We start from the raw sequence: 17225 nt of genomic DNA, 5'->3' as shown, positions 1-17225 counted from the left end.
TATTAATAAATTATATTTGTTTTGTTTACAATTACTTGATTCTGAATTACAAGAAAAGAATAAAAGAGATGTAAAGGGGGGGGTTGGGGGGAGGGGGAGGGGGAGGGGGAGGGTAGGTGCGCTCCCCCAATGACTCATCACCCCCTCATCCCATCCCTCCCTCCCCATGTGTGTGTGTGTGGGGAAGGGTGGGGGTGGGATGAGGGAGGTGGTGGGTCAAAGGTGGGGGCGCACAGGGGGATGAGGGGGGTGGGGGCTTGTGTGGGCGGGGCTTGTGTGGGCGGGGCTTCGGTGGGGGCTTGTGTGGGTGGGGTGTGTGTGGGAGGGGCTTGTGTGGGCGGGGTGTGTGTGTGTGGGTGGGGCTTGTGTGGGTGGGGCTTGTGTGGGCGGGGTTTATGTGGGTGGAGCTTGTGTGGGAGGGGTTTATGTGTGTGGAGTTTTTGTGTGGAGCTTGTGTAGGCAGGGCTTATGTGGGAGGGGTTTATGTGGGCAGGGTTTATATGGGCAGGGGTTTATGTGGGTGGAGCTTGTGTGGGAGGGGTGAATGTGGATGAGGCTTATGCGGATAAATGCATGGGTGGAGAGATGGGGGGATGGGTGAATGAGTGGAGCTTGTGTGGATGGGTGGATAATTTTTTAATTAAATAAACATGTTGTGTGTGTGGGGAACTAATTAACTAATCACTAATTATGTGAATATGATGAATATGGGTGGAGCTTGTGTGGGGTTTGTGTGTGTGGAGCTTGTGTGGAGTTTTTGTGTGGAGGTTGTGTGGAGCTTGTGTGGGGTTTGTGTGGGGTTTGTGTGGGCGGGGCTTCGGTGGGAGGGGCGTGTGTGGGCGGAGTCAAAAAGGGGCGGAGTCAAAAATTTCAATTTATTGGAGCTTGTGGGGGGGTGTGTGGTGGGGTTTGTGTGGGCGGGGCTTGTGTGGGCGGGGGCTTGTGTGGGTGGAGCCAAAAAGGGGCGGAGTCAAAAAATTTCAATTTATCTTTGTCTTTTGTAATTCCTGTGAATAAAATGAACCTAAAATCTCTTCCCTTCCAAATCATATATCTTATAAGTCCAAGGAACCGTATCTATTACATCAACAATTTTAAAAAGCTCGTTGGTCCATTTTTTCGTATAACCTTTTTCAAAATGAGATTTCCACCTATATATTCTTACGATATCACCAACTTTGAACTTAGGTTTTCTGACATTAATCTCTTTTTCATATTTTAATTTTGTAAATGTTTCTGATGGCTTCATATTTGTTGACGTGTGAATCGTGTCATTGTACTTATCCACAATATCTTGAATAAAAGATGACCATTGTTGTGAACCGAGTTGTGTGAATTTTTTATATAGTCTCTCTTTTAAGGTACGATTAAAACGTTCAACAACAACTGCCTTCCCTTCATTAAAGGTACTGTATAATGTAATACTGTTATTTTTTAGAAAGTTCATAAATGTCTTGTTATAAAACTCCCTACCCTCATCAGTCCACAATTTTTTAGGTTTTCTCTTACTTTTATTAAATATCTGTTGGAAGGCTAACATAAGAGTATTACCTGTTTTGTTTTTTAATGGTACAACCCACGCATATCTACTCCTCAAATCAATAACGGTTAAAGCATACTTGTACCCCTTATCATTATTGAGTTCAATCAAATCAGCAGACCAGATATAATCAACTTCCTTGGAATAAACTTTCCTTCTCTGAAACTTTGTGAATATTGGTTTATGTAATTCATCAGCTAATTGCTCTTCAGTCTTAATGGCATCATTAGAGCCTATAAGTTTTTTGAATTTCCAAGTCCAAGTTTCAATTTAGCACTAATCATCTTCTTCACGATGAACCTATCAACTTTTTCTCTCAAGGTTGGATTTTGTATCAGAGACAAATTATACAACATTTCTCTATCGGCTTCATGCTTTTCTTCCAACGTTGTGGTATTCCCATAATCAATATCGTGTCTCATGCACACTTCATCAACTCTATTGATTGGTTTACTCCAGGATTTAGGATTGTCTGCCTCATCTAATCTTTTATCCAAGTTTGTGCCTGGACCACAGAAAGAATACCCTGGAAGATGTAATTCCCCTGGTATTCCAGTAGTTGTAAATTTACTTCCTGATAAAAACTTTTGTATATCTCCTCCTAGTTTGTGTTGGGAGATAAATTGATTTTTTTTTTGAACCACACACCGAACATATACCTTTTTGTATAACCCTGTTATTTTTACTTTTAATATATGAAATATTTTTAGTATTAGTTTTCTTTTTACATTTGAGACAATAACTCATTTATTTATGAGAAAAATTCCTGCAGAGTGCAAAAACCTTTTTAGTTTCCAACATGCACATTTGAATCTTAATTTTTAAAACATAAAGAATCCTTAGAAATGCCTTCACTCTCTCCCCCATTTATTTAAGAAAAAAAATAAAAATGAAAAACTTGAATTAAAATACCTGTCTTCTCGATGTCAATAGTCTTGTCGAAAGTATTGTAAATAGACTTATCAATTCTTTGTTTTCCTCCTCGGTGGGTTGAGTTATTTTCTGTAATACCCCTAATCTTTTTTTAATCTCACTGGTTTCCATATTTTGATATTTATTTTGTCTCGCTCTTTCCTCCCTCTCCTCCTTCTCTTTCTTCTCCCTCTCCTCCCTCTCCTTCTCTTTCTTCTCCCTCTCCTCCCTCTCTCTCTCTTCTCTCTCTCTCCTCCCTCTCTCTCTTCTCTCTTTCCTCCCTCTCTCTCTCTTCTCCCTCTCCTCCTTCTCTCTCTTCTCTTTTTCCTCCTTCTCTTTCTTCTCCCTCTTCTCCTTTTCCTCCTCTTCCCTCTCTTCTTCAACTCCTTCCTCATCCCTTACTATCCTTGAATCGCTTACACCCCATAGAATATTATACATATATTCATCAGGATTTCTTGTTATTCCTGTATCCAAAATAATTTTTTACAACAGGAAACCAATAAAATTTCTTTTGAATTTCTAAAAGAGCCTTACCTTTTCTTAACTTTATAATTTTTTCATTATTTAACATTCTAATTAAATCTAAAGTTGTCGGTTTATCAACATCAGCATAATGCCAATCTTTTATTGAAAATACCTCATTCTTATGTTGTAGAACATATTTATTAAAATACCGAATACCCTTTTCTTGAAGGTATGCTTGGACACAGAAATGATAATTTTCTTGAAGCCTTCTTGCTGTCATTTATGTATTAGAAATATATGTTAGAACAATATTATGGCACGAAACACCTCCCCATCTTCCCATAGTTAAATCATTTTGTATTTCCTTACTTATTATATATAATCCTGTTTTTTCTGTTTTCATGAGATAAACAAGGGCAAAACCATTATTATATTTACCCTTATTAAATTCTTTTATTTGTTGTTTACTAATCGTAGCCCCACAAAACTCATTCTCGATACCAAGTGGATAATATTCTTCCTTACGAGACTGATTTAATTGTTCCAGGTCTTCGAGGTTAATTTTAAATGACCAATTATACCCTAAATCATTCATATCATACCCCCATTGTTCTATTCTCATACAAACGATACGCCCTTCTTTATAAAAATTTATTTTAATTCGAACTGTGAATTCTGTATGACCTGGAGATAATATCAACACTTCTGTATCTTTGGAATACACGGCTGTTTTATTTAAGGATATATATTGTGATAAATCGCTTAATCTCACCAAGTCATTCGCGTCAGTCGGGCTTGGATAATTTTTTAATTTATAAGCATTTTTCATGTTAATATTTTTGGTTATATTATATTTATGTCGTTCAGCCTGTGCCTTTGTGTAATAATTTGATAAATCAATATCCAGTTCTTGAGATACACCAAAGATAGAACCATCTTTACCAACATAAGTCATTTATATTAGATTAAAAATAATATCATAAAATTTTTTATTTTTGTTGAGTTGAAATAACACATATAGGCATAATTGGCCACAACACTTGGAATTTAATTCTTGGACTTGAAATGTTTGATAAACACCATTCTGTAAGAATTTTATGACTTCAACAGGTGGTGGAAGACCAAAACTATCAAAATAATATTTGTCTTGACTATTAAAAATACAAACCCAATGAGAACCGTTCCCATTATTATCTTCTAAGTTCATAATAATATTCTTTGTATGTTTCGGCACATTTGTTAATTCATCTCTCATACAAATAACCACATTATGAATTTTTAATTTCTTACAATATTTGACAAGTTGTAAATTTGATGTTGTATTCTTTCCAAATTCTTTCAACCACTCATCAATGCTCATTTATTTATTAGAAAGATATAATCCATTACCTCTTTTCGTTAATTTTACACCTGCTTGTGCTATAGAAGAAAGCATATCTCCAACTAGCAATCTCGCTTTATCAGGCAGACCTTCAAGTTTTTCAGCAAAATCGACAATTACACCACTTCCACTAATTTGTTTCTCCAACTCTTTGTTATGTCTTTCCAATTCTTTTTGAGCCTGGAGTTGAGCCTTCCTTTCGTTGGCAGTTTTCACCGCTGTTGAAATACCACCCGTCAATGCTCCAACCGCACTTAAACCAGCAAATAAAGGAATTAGAAATGGGAGAAATCCTCCACTCGTCTCTCTTATTGAATATTTTTTCAACATTGGTTTTGTCATTTTAATTTTAAGTGAGCCAGTGTCATTCAAGATTTTAACCTGTTCTCTTGTGAGAAAAACATCAATTCTTACTGCTCCTTTTCTCTGAATTGTATTAACGTTAATCGTACAAGGCTTTTGATTTTGAACACAAGATGATAGTTTATGAAGATTGATTTGATTAACATATACCCCAGTTGGTACTTTGCCACTCATTTATTTAACAAAAAATTATGTGAGACTAATCATCACACCATTATCTGTATTAATCTGCAATTCTGTTTCTTCCAAAAAGCAAACAATATGTATCAACTTCTTCACTCTCTCCTCTTTCAATGTATAGGGAAGTATCCACTCGATTAGACTTTATAGTTTCCTTTTGAGCACTCAGGTCAAACGCATAGATTGTATACAAACTTTTAAATGCTGTCATATCCAAAATAGGTTCTTTATTTCCATTACTTTCACACACCTTTTGGTAAGACTTGTATGCTTCAGCAAAATCATTTTTTTCCCAATTAATTTCCAATCTATCTCGTGGGTAAAATGTTCCATCTAGAGAAACGCGAAGTTGTTTCACCTTAGCATTATCACTCAATGCATTATTCTTATCAGTCGCAGTATCACCATCTGGCTTTTTAAAAAATGATCCACAGATATCGTGGCTTTCCTTCCAGAACACCCAAATTCCACGTGTAAGTAGTTTGATTGAGTTTAACGTGTTGACATCTTCTTTGAGGTATGATACACTGAGTGGTTTCTTTGAGTTAAGTCTTCGATTCAACATCTCTTCTGTTTTAAGATTAGGAGTATATTCACTGATATACCAACTCATTTCCTCAATTACAAATTTATTCTGATCACCAAAAGCACTACCAACACCAAAAAGCAATCGATTTTCATTATCATTCCTTTGTAGTTGAAATCTAATTTTAAGGCCATACAGAACTTTATCATGATCACAAAATCCAAATATACCTTTAAGAGGAACTGCCACAGTAAAACTATTTTCTGCTTTTGTATCATCATTATACATTCCTTTCCTTTGAGTATACCCAGGGTCTGTGTTTGTTCCCGTTGACATATCAGGAATAAAACCTTCGACAGTACCCTTTCCCATTCTATCACTGAATGTATAGAGTGTAAATTTTATCATTTCAGATACAGCAGAGACATAATCAACCGCTTCAACTTCTTGTGTTCCAATATACAAACGCACACTATCAAACATTTTCCAGAAGAAATCATTTACAAGTGTAGCGTTTGTGTTATTCCCAGCCTTAGTGAATTTAAATTTACACAACAAGAAACTTTCGGAGAGATTCAAATAGGTTTGTTGATTATTTATTTCAAAACTTTTTGTACCATTCGTATTCCAGTCTGTTCCAGTTATTGCATTTACCTTGGAGTAATCTTCTTTTTAGTGGAGTTTGAGATAATAATAGTATCATCCAAATCATAGATACTATCAATTGCTTCCATACTTGTATTTATTTAGGAAAAAAAGATGTTAAAACTTTTGAAACCCTGATCCAAGTATTTGAATTATTTTCTGTCGTTCTTGGGGGACAACTGAGTTTTGCCTTTCTTAATTTCTTTTTATTGCTTGTAATTTATGAGATTCCTTCTGGGCATCTTTTATACTCTTTACAGCACCTGCAACATTTCCCACAGCAGAAGCAGTTGAACCAATTAGATCTTTATGTTTAAGAATAGTTGAACCAATACCCATGAGAGTATCAATTATCCCATCTCCTCTAAATTGATGCCCAACACCCCTTTGTCTCTTAGGTTTATAGTATCCTCTACCAAGATACATACCTTCACCCTTGTAGTATGGGGAAAGGAACATCCCATCCCCTGTAATTATTTTATATTTTCCCAACTCGTGTTTCCTCACAATAACCATCGTATTTATTTATTGGAAAACTTCACGTAGGTGAATTCTGATGGATATAACTTCTCCATTAAAAGAAATCACACGATTATCTTGGTCGGTTATCCTAAAATTTACTCTGTGTATGGTTTTTCCTGACACAGGTAGATAAACCAAATTTTTGGGTTCCATATTGAATTTATAACCAATTGGGGTTGAGTATGCGCTGAATGAAAATATTGTATTTGTTTTTTTCCCATCATTATAAGCACCATCAATCAAATCACAGTGAATTAACACCGAATTTATTCCTGAGGATATTTGAATGACATTATCACTGTAAAACGTCCCATTAGTTTCAATCTTTTTGAGGAGAAACCCAATAACTCTCTAAATGAATTATCAATTGTGAAATCAACCTTGTAGTTATTTTTAACTTTAATCGTTGATTTTGAAGTATGTTTTTGAATGTTTATAACAATATTTTTTGGTTCATCACCCTGTTCTTTCATAAGACGAAAGCAATTTCGAAGATATTTGAGAAATCTCATATGCTCCGGGTGAGACTGTTATCGTTTTGTATCCACTTCCTGGATTATAACTAAACTTGTCATTTTTCTCGGTTATATTAAATAAGGTATTATAAGTTTCCATGGACAATAAAGATGCCTCATATTCTTTTGTTGTGTCAAGTTGTAGTGGGTATGGGAATGAAGATGTGTGGTCGCTTGTTGTGAAATTGAAACTAAGGATTGTGCTTCTCATCTTATTTAATATGAGATAAAATGTCTTTATATTGATATTTATTAATTATTTTCATGTTCATCAACTGGTCTAAAATGGCTGATGCTTCATTAAAACAATTGTTATTTCCAGCCTTCTTACTGCCTAACAACAATAACAGTCTATTAACTAATTGCGATGGGTCATTTGGAAGAAAACTAACACCTGAACCAAGGATACTTAAAGCCTGAATAATGTGTTTCTCCTTCTCATTCTTCCTACTTTTACCAGAAAGAATAACCTTATAATTTAGAGTGTTCAGCAGATCAATATATACTCTATCATCATTATTTTCCATATCCAATGGTTTATCAATATACTTTGATTCATCCCTCACAGTTGAACCTTGTCTTCCATCTTTTGTGAGAAGAAACATTAATCTCGGAGTTAGTTTAACAGGGGGTTGAGCAGAACCCAAGAACCTTAATTCATCATTAAATATCAATACCTTTTCTTGAACAAGATGAAATATTGCTGATTGTTCTGTTGGAATGAGTCCTGCTTTGGTTTTTGAATCCGCTGAATATTCATTGTTTTGAAGAGCATTCACAATATAATCAGGGGGTCGATTAATCTCTTCCAGTTGTTGAAATAAACCTTCATCATCATATTCTAATTCTCCTAAATGCACTAATTCTTCCTCCGTCATTTGACTGAAATCTTTTAACATTTGAAGTTTTTTAGGAGTATATTCTACCGTGGGAACTGTGGAAACATCTTTCATTTTTCCTTGGGAAGTTTTTAAAAGTGGTTTAAAAAATTTCTCTTGTTTTCTTTCAAATGCTTCTTCGCCCGTTAGTTTCTGTCTGCGTTTCTTCTTTATGTCTTCCTGCTGTTTTACAACTTTTGAAACCAACTCTTGATGTTCCCTAAATCTTCTTGCTCTTTCTTTCGCATCCATTTATTTATTGAAAAATATCATTTAATATCTCATCTTGTTTCACAACAATATATTTATATTTTTCAGTCGTGTGTTTCATGTAATCCCCAAATTCCTTTTTACTACATAATGTAGAACAATTGTCTCTCCAAAAATTGTTTATATCTATTGAATTTAACTTGAATAAAATAAAAATATTAGCATTGTTTCTGATGGAACGACGAGGAAGGTGGAAAGTACGATTGACTAAGATAAATACAATTACAAGAAGAATGTCTCCCTCTTGTGTAGTAGCTGTCCATTACCGTTTGGTTTCTCTCATTAACACAATCATCAAAGATAACGAGGTTCTTTTTGGATTTATCCAAATCTTGGGGAGACGGTATATCATCCGTATTATCACTCAGAATACAAGTTATCGGTTTTGATTTCTTTTTACATCTCTGTGTATCACAAAATAGTTGTATTATATCTTCAATGTTAAAATCATTTAGGTTTTTTTGAAGTTTAAATAAACCGATTATATCTTCTTTTTGAAGACCAGCATTAAAACCTTGTGAGAGTAGTTGATACTCTGGTTGAAAACTCGACTTTGTGAAAATTATTAAATTATCATAATCTAAAAAGTTGGGAGTGAGGAGCATCTTTAAAAGTAAGCAGGTTTTTCCACATCCACTTGAACCAACTATGAGGCATCTTAATGAATTTGGGAGATTTTTATGGTTGTCAAATTTTATCTTATTTTCCCAAATAGGTAAAAAATCATTCATTTATATATTTGGAAAACAGGTTATTTAATTTATTCTTGGCTTTTTTCGAAATTCTATATTTTATCCTAAGTTCAGGTTTAATTTCAAGATAATCCATTATTTTATTTATGCAATATCTTGTGTTGATATTTCCCTGAAAATCACATCCATGAATAAGATATAACAACAATCCTTTGAACATTTCTCTAATACGTTCAGTTTCTTCCCTTGTAAGGAAAGGTGTGTTCTCACCCTCGTTCTTTACATTCATTTCTCGAATCAATCTTGTAAAGTAATTCATTTTTGGTGTAAATCTAAAAGAATTATTTTCCTTTTTATATTTTTGATTATCATTAATTAGAAGATAATCACAGAATATACATTGTTTATAGGCTTTTGACTCTGTGTTTAATCCCCGTCTTTCACACGCAGGACAATTCTCAAATTTGTCATATGGAGAATCATGGAATTCAAGAGGCTCAAAAACGAGTAAACTATTCATATTTATAAAGTAAAACTTTACTTAAACTGAAATTCATCTTCGATATCATCTTCGATACTTTCAGAATCATCTATACTTTCATAACTATCATTTGAACACAAACTCTCGGTGTCATAACTATCGTTTGAATGCAAACTCTCGGTATCATAATCACTCTCATAATCTTCAAAATCTTCAGTTGAATATTGGCTCATTTAATTAGTAGAAAAAACATTACCATCGATATCGATATACATTTTTTCATTAACAGATTCAACTGCTACATTTTTTATATTAAAGGTAATTTTGAAATGATCCTTAACTACAATTGAACGAAATGTCATTTCACCTGATATATTAACATCCTTTATTTCATCAGGATTTATATCTTTAGGGTTGTTGAAAAAAATACAAATTTCTCCTTGCATATTACAGATGGTCTTATCTTTTCTTTCTAAAGCTTCATCCATAAGGTTTTTATTTTTTGATACCTTTTCTTGTTTCATTGCTTTTTCTAGTTTTGAATATATTGCCAGAAGGAGAGGAGAAACTTTTGTTAGAGATACCTTAATTGATGTTCTTCCAGGTATACTAAAAGCCCTTCCACTGAAGTAAATTGAAGAACTCATCATATCCACCATAATTGTTTTTATCCAATAGTTGTTATATTTATCTTTGTTCAATTTTACATCCTTGACATATTTCTCAGCATCTTTAACAAATGAAGAGATTGATTGAAACTTGTCCTTTGTGTCTTGAAACATTGTATTTATTAAGTGAAAAAGTTGGAGGATAAAATGGTTTTAAGCACAGATTCACCTGTAAAATAAACGAAATTTTCATCAAGAAAATTTTAGTTTAAGCACAGATTCACCTGTAAAATAAACGAAATTTTCACCAAGAAAATTTTAGTTTAAGCACAGATTCACCTGTAAAATAAACGAAATTTTCATCAAGAAAATTTTAGTTTAAGCACAGATTCACCTGTAAAATAAACGAAATTTTCATCAAGAAATTTTTAGTTTAAGCAAAGTTTTATTATATAAATATGGTGAATACAACATACTGCGATGTTTGTAATCACGAATATAAACATTATAGAAAACACCTCCGAACCAACAAACACACATTTAATCTATTTCACAAAATATCCCCTCTTGAGTTGGAAAGAAAACATTGTGATACCTGCTCAAAGGATGTTTTGAAGAGTAGTTATAATAGGCATCTTCAATCACAAAAACACAAGAAAAATGAGTTTAAAGTAAAGGGAGACTATTATATTGAAAACACTGATGGGGCATTTAAAGGGCATATAAAAATCAGGATTTTTCAATTTGGAGAACCCGGTCCATCATCAATAGTTGAATCAATTGAAATAGTGAAACCTGATGTTAAAAAATTTATTAAAAAGACATTAAAAGAAATGAAAACTTTAAAGTTTTATATGGGAGTGAAAATGAATATGAAAAGACAAGATGAAGAACAAACTCCTTATATGAGGACAGATCTTCATTTTATAACATCATTTCAAGATTTTTTGAATAGTGGGGTTTATGAAGAACTATCAAGACAAGAGGAGGATGTTGATAATACAGTGGTAGGAAGTGGATTCAATATTAAAAAAATCATCTTTTTAGATATACACATTCTAAAATCAAACCCTCTTAAAGCTTCTTCTTATATTGAATTACCAAAAGAAATAAAACGAAAGAAGGCAGTTGTTAATATTAAGAATAATGACAATAAATGTTTTCTCTGGTCTGTTCTTGCTCACTTACATCCACCAAAATGTAATTCAGAAAGAGTAAAACAATATATGAAATATGAGAATACCTTGGACATTAAAGATTTTAATTTCCCAATGCCACTAACAGATATTCCTAAATTTGAGAAAAAGAATAATCTTTCTATTAATGTATATGGATTAACGGATACAAACAAAGTTCAAATATTAAAAATTTCAAACAACTATAAAAATGAAGAAACACACATTGATCTTTTATATTTTAGTGTTGGAAAGAATTCACATTACACATACATCAATAATTTATCAAGATTAATCTCTTCTCAGGTATTCAGAACAGCAAACAAAATATATCCTTGTAAGCGATGTCTTAATTCATTTCATACAAAAGAACGATTAGAACAACATTCAAAATATTGTAGTAATCATAAATCAGCTGTAATTACAATGCCTAAACCTGGTGAAAAGATTTCTTTTGAAGATTATAATAAATCTATCATGCACCCATTTGTGATATACGCTGATTTTGAGTGTATCCTTAAAAAGATAAATACTGCTTCTCCTAATCCAAAAGAACCATATACAAATAAATATCAAAAACATATTCCTTGTGGTTTCTGTTATTATATCAAATCATCTGTTGGAGAAAAGTATAATAAACTTGAACAGTATAGTGGAAAAAATGCTTCACAAGAGTTTGTAAAACGATTAGAAAAGGATTGTATAAGACTAACTAAATTAATGAAAGAAACAAATGAACCGATGAAATTAACCATAGAAGAAAAATTAGAATTTAGAAAGAACAATATCTGTCATATTTGTGAGGAGGAAATTGAGGAGTCTAAAGTTAGGGATCATTGTCATCTTACTGGTAAATATAGAGGTCCCGCTCATTCCTGTTGTAATCTTAATTATAAATTACCTTCTTTTATTCCAGTCTTTCTTCACAACAGCGCCAACTATGATACACATCTATTTATAAATGAACCTTCAAAAACACCAGGGAATATTTCTGCCATAACAAACACAAGTCAAAAGTATATTTCATTTACAAAAATGATATTCACAAAACCTATAACTCGTATAAGGTTTCTTGATTCTTACAAGTTTATGGGAACGCCACTAGCCAACCTCGCATCAAATCTAAGCTCCACGGGCTCTTTTCCAAATCTTAATTCATTCTTTCCAAAAGAGGAAATTCTAACTAAAGAGGAAATTCAGATTAAAGAGAGAATTCAAAGTAAAGAGGAAATTCTAATTAATGGGGAAATGAATGAAGAAATTCTTACTGAAGATGAAATTCTAATTATACACAAAATTCGAACAAAGAATGAAATTCTAACTAAAGAGGAAATTCTGATTATAGATGAAATTCTGATTAAAGAGGGAATTCTAACTGGAGAGGAAATTGAAACAAGGAATGAAATTCAAAGTAAAGAGAAAATTCTTACAAGTAAGGGAATTTATCCTTATGGTTATATGGATTCATTTATGAGATTTAAAGAAACACAACTTCCTTCAAAAGAAAGTTTCTATAATAACCTTTATGAAGAAGAGATAAGTGATAAGGAATATAAACACGCACAAGAAATTTGGAAAATATTTAAGATAAAGAACCTTGGAGAATATCATGATTTGTATCTAAAAACAGATGTTTTATTGTTAGCTGATGTGTTTGAAGCTTTTAGATCACTCTGTCATAATAAAAATTGTTATGGATTAGATCCTGCCCACTATTTCACAGCTCCTGGTTTAGCTTGGAGTGCAATGTTGAAAATGACAAAACAAGATATAGATTTAGTCAGTGATGTAGATATGCTTTTGATGATTGAGAAGTCTAAGAGAGGTGGAATATCACAAGTATGTTCAAAAAGATATGCTAAAGCAAATAATAAATATCTTCCAAATTATGAGAGTGAAAAAGATAGTAATTATTTGATGTACTTTGATGCTAATAATTTGTATGGATGGGCAATGTCTCAATCTCTGCCTTATGGTAAATTAGAGTGGGTGGAAGAAAAGGATTATGAAAAGGCTTTGATGAATATTGTTATTTCTTCTCAAGAGAAATTGAATGACAAAGAAGAAGGTTATTATTTTGAAGTTGATTTGAAGTACCCGAGTGATCTTCATAATAAGCATAAAGACCTTCCTTTTGCATGTGAGAAAGAAACCCCAAAGAAAGAATGGTTCAGTGATTATCATAAAAGTTTTAATATTAAAGGCAAATCAACAGAAAAGTTATTAACAACATTCTATGATAAAGAGGGATATGTTTTGCATCAAAGGAACTTGAGACAATATTTATCTGCTGGGTTGAGAGTAGCTAAAATTCATAGAGTTTTAAAATTTAAACAAAGTCCTTGGATGAAAAAGTATATTAAATTCAATACAGATATGAGAACAAATACAAAAGTAAAATTTGAAGGGGAATTCTATAAATTGATGAATAATGCTGTCTTTGGAAAGACAATGGAGAATGTTAGAAACAGGCAAAACATTAGATTTGCAACATCTTGGAAAGAAGCTTCTAGATTGATAAATAAACCAAGTTTTGAGAGAGAAGAGGTTTTTTTCAGAGAACTTTTCTGCTATTCATATGAAAAAGGAAAGTATTGTCATGGATAAACCAATTTATATTGGAACAGCAGTTCTTGATTTATCAAAGATATTGATGTATGATTATTTGTATAATGATTTAAAGAAAGAGTATGGTGAAAATGCTTCATTGTTGTATATGGACACCGATAGTTTTATTCTAGATATAAAAACTGACGATGTTTATAAGGATATGAAGAAAAACATTGGAGTATATGATACAAGTAATTTTAGTAAGAAGAGTGAGTTATTTTCAAAAAGAATGAAAAGGTTATTGGTAAGTTTAAGGATGAGTTGGGTGGAAAAGTAATGAGTGAGTTTATTGGATTGAGAGCAAAGGCATATGCTTATAAGTATGGTGATCAGATTGATAAAAGGTTAAAGGGAATAAAGAAATATGTAATAAAGAAATCAATAACTTTTAGAAATTATTATAATTGTTTGATGAATAAGAAAGAAGAATATAGGAAAATGAATACAATAAGAAGTTATAAACATAAGATATATAGTGAAGAAGTAAATAAAAAGGCATTAGGAGCCTTTGATGATAAGAGATTTATTTTAGATAATGGAATAGATTGTGTTCCATATGGATATTGTATGATAGAGTGTATAAAATAGATTGTGTTCCATATGGGTATTGTATGATAGAGTGAATAGAATAGATTGTGTTCCATATGGACACAAGTTTTAACGATGGGAAGATGGGTTAGGGTTTTTAAGGGCTACCGCCGCGTTTTTCACAATATATAAATGGTCGAACCAAGTATTAGTCAAACTAAAGAGTGGAGAAAATCTCAGTCTTGGTATATAAATGGAAAACATAATGAATGTGAAAAATATCAAATAAGTCTTATTGAAAAATATCTAAAACAAAGGTAAATAAAACAAATATGCGAATCAATTTAAAAACCAATAAGTTAGAGGATGTAAAGAAAATAATAAATATGTTTGAATGGACTGAAAAATTTGATGGTTATCAATTGAACAATGGAAAAATAATTTACTACAATATCAAAATGATATGCAACTCAGGAGGTGGTCAGATGAGATCATTAAGAGAAGTTTATCATTTCGTAATGGCACAAAAGGGGTATCTTAAAAAATATAAAGATTCAAATGTTTTGTTTTTCAATATTTTAGATGGGGATTATTGTGCAAAGAAAATTAAACTATTGAAGGAATTTGAGAATGAACAAATGTTTTTCGGTTCAATGAGTGAGCTAAACAATATGCATTGGTTATTTGATAAAGAGTGTCCCGGGGCTTAGGCGTTTCAGATATTTCTTTCGAATCACCTTTAACAAATCTTTATCTTGTTGTATGGGCTATTTGAATAGAGAGCCCCTAGGTTAAAAGGGGAAATAAAAAAATGACCGTTTTTACAGCCATTTTTCCCTGCTGTGCAGGGGTTTGGCTTTTTCTTGAGGCAATGTTTTATGGCCGGATGCCCTTCCTGACACCAACCCTGGTCGCCTCTTACGACACACAGGGATATGGTACACCTATTCTAACCGGGGCATACACCGGGACCAGTACACTGGCACTCATTTCGCCGACCTCGGAAGGATGGCAGGCTGAGTCAACCCCCTGGTGTTAATTCAGCAGCCAACGGGATTTGAACTCAGGACCCTGGGATCCCAAGCCGCCACCCTAACCACTAAGCCAACACCAGGCTCCAGGTTAAAAGGGGAGACAAATAAATATACCTTGGGCTAAAACGGGGATTTATTTTTTTAGGGAAAAAAAAGAAAAATTTCATGGCTGAAAATCCCCCATTCATTTACATGGGGAAAAGTGAGCCACAAGGCCAGTGAAGTGTGTCTATCTCATCGACATGATTACTGTATATGCGGTGGGTATCGATTTATTCATCTGTGTCTAATGCCATATACATACAATATCACCTGGAAATCCACAACCCTTCATACGGCGCAGGTAGCCGCACATCTGTGGACTGCTGCCTGGACTGTGCACCTTGCTGATCACCCTCCAGTAAAATCAAGAAGTGAATAAAATAATGGAGGAGAATTGATGAAGATAGACGAATTAACATGCATCACGTGATCCCAATTAATGAGGTGTGTGTGGGACCTGCGTTCACACCGAAAAGTATTCCATTCCAAGGGGCGTGACGGTTTTGGCGCCATTCCGAGCCGTCAGCACAGCTGTCCGTTTCCTCTGTCGTCATGGACTCATGGACTCATGGGCATTGGGAGACGTAATAACATAACCGCTGCTGGGTGATGGCATGATGTCTTATGACCCATTGACCCAATACCATGATCCAGTGACATGACCCGGTGACCAAATATCATGACCCAGTGACTCAATGCCATGACCCAGTGACCCAATGCCATGACCCAGTGACCAAATGTCATGACCCAGTTACCCAATGCCATGATGCAGTGACATGACCCAGTGACCCAATGCCATGACCCAGTGCGACAATGCCATGACCCAGTGATCCAATTACATGACCCAGTGATCCAATTACATGACCCAGTGACCCAATTACATGACCCAGTGCCCCAATGCCATGACCCATTGACATCACCCAGTGTTCAAATGCCATGACCCAGTGATCCAATTACATGACCCAGTGCCCCAATGCCATGATCCAGTGACATGACCCAGTGACCCAATGCCATGACCCAGTGACCCAATTACATGACCCAGTGCCCCAATGCCATGATCCATTGACATCACCCAGTGTTCAAATGCCATGACCCAGTGATACAATTACATGATTCAGTGCCCCAAATGGCATGACCCAGTGACCCAATTACATGGCACAATGACCCATATTACATGACCCGGTGGCAATGTGATGACCCAATAACATGACCAAGTGACATGCCCCAGTGACCAAATGTCGCGACCCAGTGACACAATGCAATGACCCTAAAATATGCTTGGTAAGATGCGAAGATGAAAATATTCATGTGGAAGATGACTTCAAGGGAGCAACAAAATAATTAAGGGAGATAAGGTGCTGGAAATAGAGGAAATGTTCAAAATAGCAACGTCTCAATAAAACGGCACTACTTACAGCTGACACAACCTATAGGATCGCCACTTCCAGTGGAAAGTGCTTTCGTGCTATATACGTGCAGCAATGATCAACGTATCCAGTGCAGGCATGGACGTGTAAGGTCGGATTTCATCACTTCTACATCCATCATTCACCCAGGCTTGTATGTATATCAGGACATTGAACATTGAGCTTGCTGGGTTGTATTTTTAACCTCTGTCACTGAAGGTGGCCAAAGGTTATCTTTTCACCCCTGTCTGTCTGTCTGTGAGCAGAATATCTCAAAAAGTTATGGACGGATTCGGACGAAACTTGGTGGACAGGTTGGGTGTGTGACAAGGAAAAATAGATTCAATTTGGTGAAGATCCGGACACAATCATTTTTTCAGTGATTCTTCACAATTGAGAGATGGGGCCAAAATGATATATAGAATCATATCTCAAAACGCTGTGACGGA

The 17225-nt window shown here is 34.2% G+C and overlaps 1 long non-coding RNA gene across 1 annotated transcript in view; it reads left to right on the top strand.

Annotated features, from left to right (window-relative positions):
- Positions 1-78, top strand: part of LOC147017661 (uncharacterized) — a 1798-nt gene extending 1720 nt beyond the window's left edge. Inside the window, exon 4 of the long non-coding RNA XR_015049758.1 lies at positions 1-78. This exon is cut by the window's left edge and continues 94 nt beyond it. This is a non-coding gene — a long non-coding RNA (uncharacterized LOC147017661).
- The last annotated feature ends 17147 nt before the right edge of the window (positions 79-17225 follow it).

The sequence above is a fragment of the Eptatretus burgeri genome, chromosome 11, assembly GCF_056783735.1.
Source record: "Eptatretus burgeri isolate ZD-2024b chromosome 11, Ebu_testis_v1, whole genome shotgun sequence".
Taxonomy (NCBI): Eukaryota; Metazoa; Chordata; class Myxini; order Myxiniformes; family Myxinidae; genus Eptatretus; species Eptatretus burgeri.
This window is presented reverse-complemented; position numbering and strand designations above follow the sequence as displayed.